The following is a 13,023-nucleotide window of genomic DNA, read 5'->3' as shown; positions in this document are numbered from 1 at the left end:
CTTTTGTTTATGACTAAATTTCTGTGCTTAAATTGACGAATTAATGTCTTAAGATCATGTGTCTAGACTATAATATTTATTTTAAATTTCTGAATGTATAAGAATTTCTATACCTCGTTTGAGGAATGGAAGCACTGTAATGTTTCTTTTGCAACAGCCTATACTCCTGTGTTAGAAGTCTGCAGCAGCCATCTACTGAATTAGGTGATAGTGAAGAAAAAAAAAAACCATAGTCCCTTGTTAAAGGAGTGAAAATTTTCAGTAGTTTTCATAAAACAACTAGAGTCCAAAGATTTTTTTGTAAAAACAGCCATTTTCCAAGAAGATGGTATGATGGTAGCATTTACAAATAATGTCCCATCCATAAACAAAAGCAAGAAAAGTCTTTTGAATTCAATATTTTGTAATGTTAATAGAAAAAAAAAGAGTTCAGACAAATTTAGGGGAGGCAGTGCTCCCACATACCTTTCCATAACTCTGCCTATGGTTATGCCCTATTATAATTTGTAGTAGACCTACAGTTGAAGCCCTATACAACTCGGTCCTAAACATCGTGGATATGGATATAACACTATAAGAAACATGCACCCCAAAAATACTTTTATTAAATGATCATATTCTGATATACTGTACCATGGTCACGGTCAAGCTATAACAGGGGAGTAAGTAAATGATATCCCCCGTAACCTCGGTATATTGGGATTCTATGGTTTTGCTTTGCTCCCCCAAGGAAACGGTTCTCTCTCCGCCTATGCCAGTATAGGAACAAGTGGTCCCAGATTCTCCGGAATGGAGCTGCATATTGATATGTGTCAACATTGAAGCTAAGCTGCAATTATTGCACTGCCAAATTGTCTTAAAAAACTTTGAAGAGTCAAGACAGAAGTTAAGGACAGAATTAACCATTCTGCATATTCATACCTTCTACTCATTTGATGATTTGTTTATGCTTACAAATTTAATTAATCTGCTTGCTATGTATTGTATATTTCTGTACAACTTTTGACTTGTCCCCATCTTAAAGATTCAATGCTGATGTAAAATCTATGGTATACAATTAATGAAATGAAATGAGATAAAAAAACCTCAACATCCAGACAATTAAAAAACAAAACAACAGACAAACGAAGACTACTGTCCTTTTATATAATCTGCCCTAGAATACAACACCTGCTGCCTGGAAAGAAGATAATATAGGCCTAATACTAATTTTGAAAAGCATTAAATCAGCTAATACTTTTCGAGTTATTGATCGATATCACTCACTAGTGTGATGGCCAAATTATGTAAATGATTTCATACAGATTAAATTAGTTCCTTGGATCCAATAACGCACGTTCCCCTAATCGAGGCTTGACACATGGTTCAGTTCTCACTTTTTAGGTATATATGTCAATTATCTACCTGCTGAAATAGATCTTAAATGAAAATCTCATTATTGGCAGATGTTGTGATGTTGTCTAGACCAAAATATCAGAGTCTACATTAATAAACATAGTTCATGTTCTAAGCGAAATTCGAAACCAGGACCTTAATACTGGGTGAACAGTATAGAGCAGAACAGGTTTCACGGCTCTTAGCCGGCTGGCTATGCGCTCGACGGTGGGGGACTCAAGGCCGCAAGAGACTTCATTGTGAGTTGAACTCTTGCAAATGTGGCACGTGTTTGTTAGGTGACGCAATATAGTGCGTATTAAGTGAAATGGCTCAATTCGGGTATGGGTATTCTGTTCCCCCAAAAGTATTCATTTATGATTCATACGTCCATACAGAATCTGGGAGTGCCGTAAGGAGATTATTTTAAGAGAGATTTCCTGATATTCAAGTTTCAGGTCGAACTACGATTCATAGATTACTAGTAGTAAATAAATTACGTGAAACGGGAAGTCTTCTTGATAAGAAACATAATAAACCACGTACAGTACTCACAGAAGAAACTCTAGATAACATTGGACACGCTCTGGAGAGGTCTCCTAGAAAATCACTTCGACGTCTTTCTCAGCAAATGGAAATTTCCTATGACTGTTCGAACGGTTACAAAGTTACTGAAGAAGGCACTTCCAAAATCACCTGGCTTGATAATGTGAGTACTTTTATTTTGAAGTGTTTATATCTTGTTTCTTTGTTAGAAATAACTTACGCGGCAAACCGTAGTGTATATTTACTGGCTTGATAATGTGGGTACTTTTATTTTCAAGTGTTTATTTTTTGTTTCTTTGTTAGAAATAACTTACGCGACAATCCCTAGCGTATATTTACTGCGGACTTCCTGTCACCCGCCTCCGCGAGCATAGCAAGCCGGCCGGCTAAGAGCCATGTAACCTGTTCTGCTCTATACTGTTCACCCAGTAATATCCACACGTCAGAACCGCATCTCAATTGTCTTTGTCTTTTTTTTTTCGGGGGTGTTCATATCCATATTTTGGGATTTTGTGACGTGGAGTAAGTAAATTACAGTTCCAAACCTCCACTTAAGCCAATCAAAAAACATCCTTGTCCAAAATTTGAACTTGAAACCTCAACCATCGCGAGGGCGTGTTTAGACTAAAAATATCCGTAGGGTAAGAACAATGGGCAAATTTGAGCGTTGTGATTACAATGTAGACACTGTGTGTTTTGGCCTGATGACTGTCATACTACCGTATTTTGTTTCAGTGTTGGATGACTAATTGGCATCTAGAGATTGTGTCGAATGACTAATTGGCGTAGAGATTCGAAACTGCCTTTTCCAATCGTTTCCTCAATATTTCACCAAAGTAAGATGACTTTCTTCGAATTCCTTGCGCAACCTTAAGAGTATCGTAAGGAAAACAGCTACTCGTAGGTACACATGAAAGGGGTGACAAACACAATGAAGATATTCACAAGGAACTAAGAAACGTATAAGCCCAATTCTCATTGAATCGCAGAGTTTTTTCGTAAGAGTAGGCCTACATCATGTATTGGATGTGTTTCATACGTTATTTTTTTTTGTACGATAGCATTATAAAACAATTAAAAAAGAGATAACATCAGATTTGTAATCATGGGTAGTTTGATATCATAGTCTATGAAGAAAGAGGTTACTATGATAACAATTATGTATTAAATATTATAGCATGGCAAAGCCTTTCATAATGTTAACTTCATGATACAAGCTATGCCTTCTTAACAGAAGTGATGACGTTTTTAGTTGGCATGGTAATATTTTACGGCTCTGATATTTATTGTGGCATATTATGCATGAATTTCACTATCGATAATAGTAATTTATGTAACCAGTGTATAATCTTGGCAATTATGGCACGAATGAATCAGTAGCGAATCGTGAAACAATTTTTGGGTAAGCTGGGGTTCGGAAATAGTGATCTAGGCCGTGCTTTACGTCGCTAGAAGGTAAACGAAACGCGGAAACACTCCTGTTTTTAATTAACTAAATTCCAAATTGATCTTGTCCCTTCTTCGAAAATGTTTGGGAAAGCTCAGCTTACCCTTTCTACCCTGACGCTTCGCCACTGGAGTGAATGTTTAGCTCGTGAGCATGCTTATGCTAATTTTCACGAATTTTTATAATGAAGATTATAGACGTGTTAGATACAACGTTTTTTGATATTCTAGCATTAAAATATGTAAAAAGAAATATTATAAATTTACAAAATGTAATGTTATGACATAGTAGAGATATGAGTACTGGATATGACGTAATATAATGCATGGTTGCTAAGTAACCGTTTCTAAGAGAATGTTATTTTGTTGTTGTTTTGAAGCTTTTACTTACAGCGAAGTTGTATAAAATTGTGTCGTGAAGGTGGTGATGACGTCATTGAATACTAGTTGCTAGGTAACTTTTTCTGGCACCAGTGCCAGAATTAGGCCAATTGTACACGCTTTATAGCGTCATAACAAGCGTGTTTTTATGCTAGAATTGCATAAAAGATTGTTTATAATGCTGGAGGACAAAAAATTTGTTTTAAACAAAAGTGAATATATTTACGATTCCCAATGGGACAGGCACAAGTTCGATAGTTTAATCTGAAGATTGTTTGACGGCCTGAGCCGCAGCTACTTTCTCGCGTTTAATTCGCTCGTGCCGTTGATTTTGGGCTTGTTCGATTTCTTTTTACCCACTCTAGCCTCCTGTAGAGATTTTCGGCATATGACTTATTACATCAATAAGCGGTATTGCATTGAAAAACTTCTTGTTATATAAATTTATTCTACGTAAAGATTAATTTTTTTGATCCTACAAAATTATGTTTATTAATGGAGGAAAGGACCCGGGTTCGATCCCCGGCGCCGGAGCAAATTTTCTTCATTAATAATTATAGTATCATCGTTATAATCTATTACTTTGAAAATTATAGCGGTTTTCGCTACACCATTATTAATTTATTTGCGTTTCTCGCATAGCTCGAAGTGCAACCCTTTTACTGGCCCGAGTTATACACGTAGCCCTACGTCAGGAAAAACCGTATTGAAAGTTTCACAAATATCAGAATTATTCGGGTAAAAATTGAAGGAGAATGGACAGGTAGAGAATTCCATAGTTTATTCTCAAATACTGGCCACAGGGAAGAAGAAATCTGTGACACAATTCACACAGAGAAGTCATGGCTCGGAAATCGATCGAAGGCATGATGATGATGATGATGATGATGATGATGATGATGATGACGACTTTTCGAGTCTGTCCCATGTAAACAAATGTATCAATGCATACAGAGAAGATGGGATGTGGGCATGACACTCAGAAGCCAGCGCTGCGTCTCTTTCCAATCACGAGTGACCCTTCAAAGCGACACGTGGCGTCTGATTGCAAAAGAAAACGTGCGACGATTTTGAATTTCATATTCAATTTTGTGAGGAAGATAGTGTGATATGTAGGGCTGAAAAAAGTACTGTTATAGGCTAAGCTGCATCGTGCGTATAGCTCTGTGTTTACAAACTGCTTGTGTGCAAGCTCGACTGGTTACAGAAGCGGCTGTTTGTACAGTCCGCTCCGTATGAATGAACTCATAATAGAATTTACATTTACTGCATTACTTGTGTTTCAAATTAATTAACTCGGAACAAACATTACATTTACAAAACAATGTAATTCTTATCAATTAAGTCAAAAACATTTTCCCATGTTCTGAATTCAGTCGCTTTATTATCTGTTCTTTGTCGGATTTTTGTTTCTACATTCTGATACAACCTCACGTCACTTAAGCAGGTCTACTACTGAGGAATGTTGAATGTTCACTCTCTCTGCTCCTTACAGACAGTAGAGATACCCGTCAATGGGACGCATTTTGTAAACAACGTATATAGAAATTATTTATACTACCCTGATACCAATACTTTTCTTCAGCCCTAGTGATATAGCATAGAAACATTAGTGGGAAATTTTAATAAAAATTCTGGAAACGGTCCGGATACATGTTCAATTAGGCCACTGTATTTCATTACATCGAATATGTCAAACTTCCGTTCCATTTTCAACCAAAACCCCCCCCCCCCTTTTTATACACCACATATTAGCGAGTTTTTCGAGAGCCAGGCCATCCGTATCGTCTGAAGACATTAAGAAAAGTGTGCGACGCGGAAGTGTCGCAAGGATTTTTTACTCTTCAATATACTTTTCTCACTTATCCGCCCGATCTCCGAGCCACGTTCTCTGTATGAATTGTGTCCTCCGAAGAGATTTCTGAATGACGGCAGGGGAACAGATCACACGGCCCTTTCCGTATTAGCCTCGAAATTGAGAAATAGGGACATGGTTCTTTGTTCTTTCATGTGTGTAAATGTGTGACACTGATCTCCAGTTTTACTTCCATTAAAGAGGAAGCCATGCAAAGGATTTTATCCCACGTTAAAGTCCATCGCCATCGGCCGGATTTGAACCTGAACCTCGAATGCAATGGCCATCATGGTAACCTCGAGGCAACCGAAGTCGACCGTACGATATAGTAATACACGTTTTATAGTTTTGCTTGATTGTAAGAGTCGTTTTATAAAGTGAACAATTAAACATTTATAGAAATGATAATTATTATACATTTTTTCCGTACTGTACCGTACGGAAAGACTGACATCATAATCTTTCAGAATTATTATCTTGAAGCATCCCTTTAGTAACAGGGGCGATTCCTCTTTAAAGGCCATTGGGGCTCGGTCCCGGTCCCCATTTTTGAGAACGTAAATTACAATATAGTGCAGTATATTTCATATTAAAGTTATCTTTCTTAATGCGTTTCCAATCCAAAAAAAAAAAAAAAAGAAAAAAGAAAAAATTCATAGACGCAATTCTGCGAGAGAATGGTCTGACTGGGCCCGTGAGAGTCCGCCCTGTACGTAGTTCATTTTAGCACGAAAGGTTGCACTGTAACATACCAGTTTTCCCCGTCCTTTACCCCACCACCCTCGCAGTCTTCTAGCTTTACTTGGGGCTGGCCCTTCTGTTCAGTTCTGTCTGTAGTATTGTGTTAAAATTGAAGTTCTATCAAGTTCAATGTAAAGTGCGTGTGAGTAATTGTACAGTGTTTAATGTGGATAAGTACGTTTACAAAAGTGTAGATAGTTGATAGCCGTCCCAACCAGGGTTTAATAATCGGCCTCCTAATCAATTCTAAATGAATATTTATATTTAATTCAATTACACTGTTAACAATGTTACACATATGAAACTGTAGGTGTTGTGTCAATTCAAAAGAAGCGTGTGTCACCATAACGTGTCAAATAAGTGACAGATTCCAAACTTCCGGAATTTTTTCTGCATTTTCGATAGTTTATTCTAAAATATTCCCTATTTATTGTGATAATTTCCCAGAGTCATTGCTTCAAATCATTATTACGCAATAAAATATGCTGGATAAGGAAATACTTAGAAATGAACTAAGTGCATTCCACGTTCGGGAACGTACCTACCTCTAGTGCGTTAATGTTGTTACTCCATGAAAATGACCTTACAGACACACTCAAGGAAGTAACAAAGTTGTTGGAAATAGTTCTTGTGACCCTGTGGGTACTGCCGAAGCAGAGCGTTGTTTCAGCACCCTTAAGTACATAAAACCTTTTTTTAGAAACACTATGACACAAGAAAGATTAAATTCACTAGCTGCTCTTTCTATTCACAAGCACTACATTCACAAAATAACGAAGTATAATTCGAAAGTGATTGATACATTTACGCATCAGAAGAATAGAAAAGCAGCATAGCTATACAAATAATCGGCCACTGTAAGTTTGTTGATTTGTTTAACTTGGTTGTTTTTTTTATTAATTGTGCATGTACTAACCATTGTGTACAAATATTTTAATTATTGCATGTTTTATTTTCAAGTATTTTTTATAGTCCAACGATTGATAATATGAACTGATATGTTGATGTAACTATAACGGAATATTGAGAGTCGCCTATAGAGACATACGGTATAAGACATGAGTTCATTTTTGTCCTGGCTCCACCTAGCCTAAAACTCACAAGCCGCCACTGAAAAGTACTGAACGAATAGGTGCCTCAAAAGAAATTTTAAACACAAAAAACTAAACTGTCAACACCAACTGTAAGTTAACAGAATTAGGTTTCAAAAATAAATTCAAACTTGTTGTATTTTAATAGAAACATCCTCTTTCTCTGACTATTAGGACACAAATATGCTGTTTAGTCAACTGTCCGAAGACGGATCTAAACCTCACAAGTGATACCAACAAGACACCAATTATGTTGCTAGCCGGGCGGAGTCTGGAAGCAGTGGAATACCGCGTAAAAATTGTTTTTGAGCTAAAACTCATAACAAAAATATAATCTTCCTCCTGCCGTACGATTGGCTGAATTATTTGCTTACAGGCAAACTTAAGCTTAAAAACCAGGTGTTAGCAAACTTCTAATTTTATGTCGTCGTAGTTGATTGATTATACGTCAACATATAGGCTAGTACTTAATTAGATCGTAGATTTAAACGTAACTTAACGTTACGTTTATAAACTAAGTAGCGAGAATTTATTCAACCTCCTGGCCAACATTCGAACGTCGTTGCTGGCAGGACAGAGTCTGACACAGCGGAACACCGTGTAAAAACTACAGATCACACACAGAAAACAAACTTTTGTTTTTTGTTTTTTTTTTTCGCTAAAATTCACGCCTGTAATTGAGTGAAACGTTTATCTTCATACTCTTACATGGATATTACTGTAATATTTAGTTTTTTAATATAATTGGTTATTATTTATAAGTACTGTACATTTGATTGAGGGTAAAATAAATTTAATGTAATTTATGTGTATTATTATTATTATTATTATTATTATTATTATTATTGTTTTTATTAATTATATACTATAATATTTCTGTCGGATGCTTTTCCAATTCACTGCGGACTAAAGCAAGGAGATGCACTATCACCTTTACTTTTAACTTTGCTCTAGAATATGCCATTAGGAAAATCCAGGATAACAGAGTTTGGAATTGAACGGGTTACATCAGCTGCTTGACATTGCGGATGACGTGAATATGTTAGGAGAAAATCCACAAACAATTAGGGAAAACACAGGAATTTTACTTGAAGCAAGTAAAGAGATAAGTTTGGAAGTAAATCCCGAAAAGACAAAGTATATGATTATGTCTCGTGACCAGAATATTGTACGAAATGGAAATATAAAAATTGGAAATTTATTGTTTGAAGAGTTATATTACCGGTTGTTCTGTATGGTTGTGAAACTTGGACTCTCACTTTAAGAGAGGAACAGAGATTAAGGGTGTTTGAGAATAAGGTTCTTAGGAAAATATTTGGGGCTAAGAGAGATGAAGTTACAGGAGAATGGAGAAAATCACACAACGTAAAACTGCATGCATTGTATTCTTCACCTGCCATAATTAGGAACATTAAATCGAGACGTTTGAGATGGGCAGGGCATGTAGCACGTATGGACGAATCCAGAAATGCATATAGAGTGTTAGTTGGGAGGCGGAGGGAAAAAGACCTTTGGGGAGGCCGAGTTGTAGATCGGAAGATAATATTAAAATGGATTTGAAGGAGGTGGGATATGATTGTAGAGACTGGATTAATCTTGCTCAGGATAGGGACCGATGGTGGGCTTATGTGAGGGTGGCAGTGAATCTCCGGGTTCCTTAAAAGCTATAAGTAAGTATACTATATTATAGAAGGCTTTTGTTCTTAAATTCCAATGACATCATTAAAAAGATGTGATTCTTTCTTGGATCTCCCAAGGGAAGGGTTTCGGCTCGAACAGGAATTTCGTATCCAAAATTTGTATACGGGCCCATCTTTACATCTCTGTAAAGCTCCCAAAAGCATTCGTTTGTGTAATGTGTGGTTTGTGTGTTAGAGCACTGTACAAGTTGAGGGGTGGGGAGAGCACTGCACAAATTAAGGGGATGGGATACTTTACCCGTAAGCCCAGCCTAGCCTAGAAGCTAGTGCGAGTGGTAAAATGTCTAAAGCCCATTTAAGAACATTTTTCTCCAACGTTCTGTCTGGAAATATTACAGCTAATCAAAAATGTACATTGTTGTGTGAGTCATTGAATGCGCACAAGGACGCAACATTAATAAATGAATCATTCCAAGGCTAGGACATGGAATGTATGATCATTCCACCTAAATAAACTAAATATTTCCAGCCTCTGAATATCTATTTCCTTAGACAATACAAAATATATGCTCGGAGGATAACAGATTGCATAAGGACTCTTGCTGAGAATCCAGAACTTAACTTAGGAAATCGAGTGTTTATAATGAAAATGCACTCTGTTATTCATAACCAGTTGTCTGCTCCAGTATACTGCCCTATGCTTTAGTATTCCTGGCAGTCAGCTGGTTAGGTGAATCCTGAACAAGTCTCGGACTTAAAAAATGTAATTCAGGTAGCATTTGATTTTTCAGCACTGGAGTGTTGTTCAGAAGATTGTTCAGGTGTTGCTTCTGCGTGTTGTGCTTATTGCTCTGCTCCATGCTGTTTCATGCATTTTATAGATAATCCTCATGTACATTTTTAAAGAAGTGTATTGACCAATACCAACCAAACGGAGAGTTACACAAATGAATGCTTTTACGGACTTCACCACCATTGTGAGGTAAGCCTCTGTACAAATTTTTAACCAAAAATTCCTGTTCGAGCCGAAACCCTTCCCTTGTCAGTAGATTGTTGTAAGTTGAATTCTGTCCTCATGTATCTTTCTATTGCACTGCACTGCATTGGAGTAGATGGTCTGTTCATAATGGAAGTTGAGTCTTTACCGATGATGTTAATTTTTGCAGATGACCCACCAAACAACCATGGTGTGTGGTTAGTCTTGCTACTGCATATTTTCTTGCTGCTTATATGTTTCCCGGTTTATTTTTTATATGGTTTTCTGTTTTTGTTCTACATTTTTTTTTTCAAAATTTCTTTGCATAAGTGTTTTGAGGCTATGGAATGATATCTTGATACGTTTTTGTTAGAGGATTGTTCCTTTCTTCGCCAGTTCGTCTGCTATTTCTGTTCCTTTCTTCGCCAGTTCGTCTGCTATTTCTGTTCCTAGAAGGCTCACATGAGATGGTATCTATTATAATGCTATTTTCTTCCCTGTTTTTATAAGTTGTCTGATAAACTTACGTGTTTCCAACATTTTGTTATTTTTTGGTGTTTTATTTGATGCTAATGCTGCAATGGCAGATTTTGAGTCCACCAGTAAAACTGTTCTTGAAATTTATACAAAATATCTCTACAGGTATTTACAATGGACTTACTGTGTTTCATCTGAATGATCCATTGTTAAGCAACTGACATCAGAATAATGTGACATACCTCATTGCCGTTGCTAAGCAACTGACGTCAGAATAGTGTGACGTACCTCATTGCCGTTGCTGAGCAACTGGCGTCAGAATAGTGTGGCGTACCTCATTGCCGTTGCTGAGCAACTGACGTCAGAATAGTGTGACGTAACCCATCGCAGTTGCTAAACAAATGATATCGTGACGACATCATATTACAAGAAAATGTAACACTTAGGCCTATATCCGTATAGGGTTAAGCTTAAACGTTTCTCGTTGAAAATTTTGAGGATCGAGGAATATGATTAGATAATTTAGATTTTCTTTTATCGTCATTGTGGTATATCTGAAAACAAGAGTTCAGGTCAAGTTTACGATTAGTTTTCGTATTATGTTTACCGTAATAATTCTGTGAAATTGATCTCTTTGGACGATAATGAGATACAGTAGTTTCATGTTGATTTCTGCATCGATGACAAGAACAACAGTGAATTATATACAGTAAAATCCCTCGTAACCGGCACTTAAATAACCGGCAATACCAAAACAACGACACTTTTGGCTGGGGGAAAAAAAAAGTTTAAATCTGCCACATTGCCGCAGACTGCGCCGTCAGTTTTGCCACATTAGGAAGTTCGCACGAACTTTCGTTTTCAGTGAATATTCAAACCTAAAATTAGAGTATTATTTGTGTTGTGTGATGAGTTTTAATAAAGGAAATCCACACAGTTTTTATGTTTATTTAATTATGTTCGGACCGTCAGTTTTGCCACATTAAGAAGTTCGCACGAACTTTCATTTTCAGTGAATATTCGAACCTAAAATTAGGGTATTATTTGTGTTGTGTGAAGTTTTTTAATAAAGAAAATCCACACAGTTTTTATGTTTATTTAATTATGTTCGGGTCGTCAATGTTGCCACATTAGAAGTTCGCACGAACTTTCATTTTCAGTGAATATTCGAACCTAAAATTAGTGTATTATTTGTGTTGTGTGATGTTTTTTAATAAAGAAAATCCACATAGTTTTTATGTTTATTTAGTTATGTTCGGGCCGTCAGTGTTGTCACATTAGGAAGTTCGCACGAATTTCGTTTTCAGTGAATATTCAAACCTAAAATTAGTGTATTATTTGTGTTGTGTGGTGTGTTTTAATAAGAAGAAATCCACACAGTTTTTATGTTTATTCAGTTATGAGAAAGTGATAGAGAAATAAGCTTCGCATGGCTGCAGTTTCAACATTTGACGCCATGAAATGCGAACTTTTGTTTTGTACATACCGGTATTTATTCAATTATCCGGAAAAATCTCGTATCTGGAACTAGCCTGATACCTTTGGTGCCGAATAAGAGGGATTCTACTGTATGCTTACTTACTGGCTTTTAAGGAACCTGGAGGTTCATTGCCGCCCTCACATAAGCCCGCCATTGGTCCCTATCCTGAGCAAAATTAATCCATTCTCTATCATCATATCCCACCTCCCTCAAATCCATTTTAATATTATCTTCCCATCTACGTCTCGGCCTCCCTAAAGGTCTTTTTCCCTCCGGCCTCCCAACTAACACTCTATATGCATTTCTGGATTCGCCCATACGTGCTACATGCCCTGCCCATCTCAAACGTCTGGATTTAATGTTCCTAATTATGTCAGGTGAAGAATACAGTGCATGCAGTTCTGTAACTTCATCCCTCTTAGTCCCAAATATTTTCCTAAGCACCTTATTCTCAAACACCCCCAATCTCTGTTCCTCTCTCAAAGTGAGAGTCCAAGTTTCACAACCATACAGAACAACCGGTAATATAACTGTTTTATATATTCTAACTTTCAGATTTTTCGACAGCAGACTGGATGATAAAAGTTTCTCAACCGAATAATAACAGGCATTTCCCATATTTATTCTGTGTTTAATTTCCTCCCGATTATCATTTATATTTGTTACTGTTGCTGCCAGATATTTGAACTTCTCCACCTCTTCAGAAGATAAACTTCCAATTTTTATATTTCCATTTCGTACAATATTCTGGTCACGAGACATAATCATATAGGCTACTTTGTCTTTTCGGGATTTACTTCCAAACCTATCTCTTTACTTGGTTCCAGTAAAATTCCCTTGTTTTCCCTAATCGTTTGTGGATTTTCCCCTAACATATTCACGTCATCCGCATAGACAAGGAGCTGATGTAACCCGTTCAATTCCAAACCCTCTCTGTTATCCTGGACTTTCCTAATGGCATACTCTAGAGCAAAGTTAAAAAGTAAAGGTGATAGTGGATCTCCTTGCTTTAGCCC

This window comes from Periplaneta americana, chromosome 17 (assembly GCF_040183065.1).
Source record: "Periplaneta americana isolate PAMFEO1 chromosome 17, P.americana_PAMFEO1_priV1, whole genome shotgun sequence".
NCBI lineage: Eukaryota > Metazoa > Arthropoda > Insecta > Blattodea > Blattidae > Periplaneta > Periplaneta americana.
The sequence above is the reverse complement of the archived record's forward strand: the minus strand, read 5'-3'. Positions refer to the sequence as shown.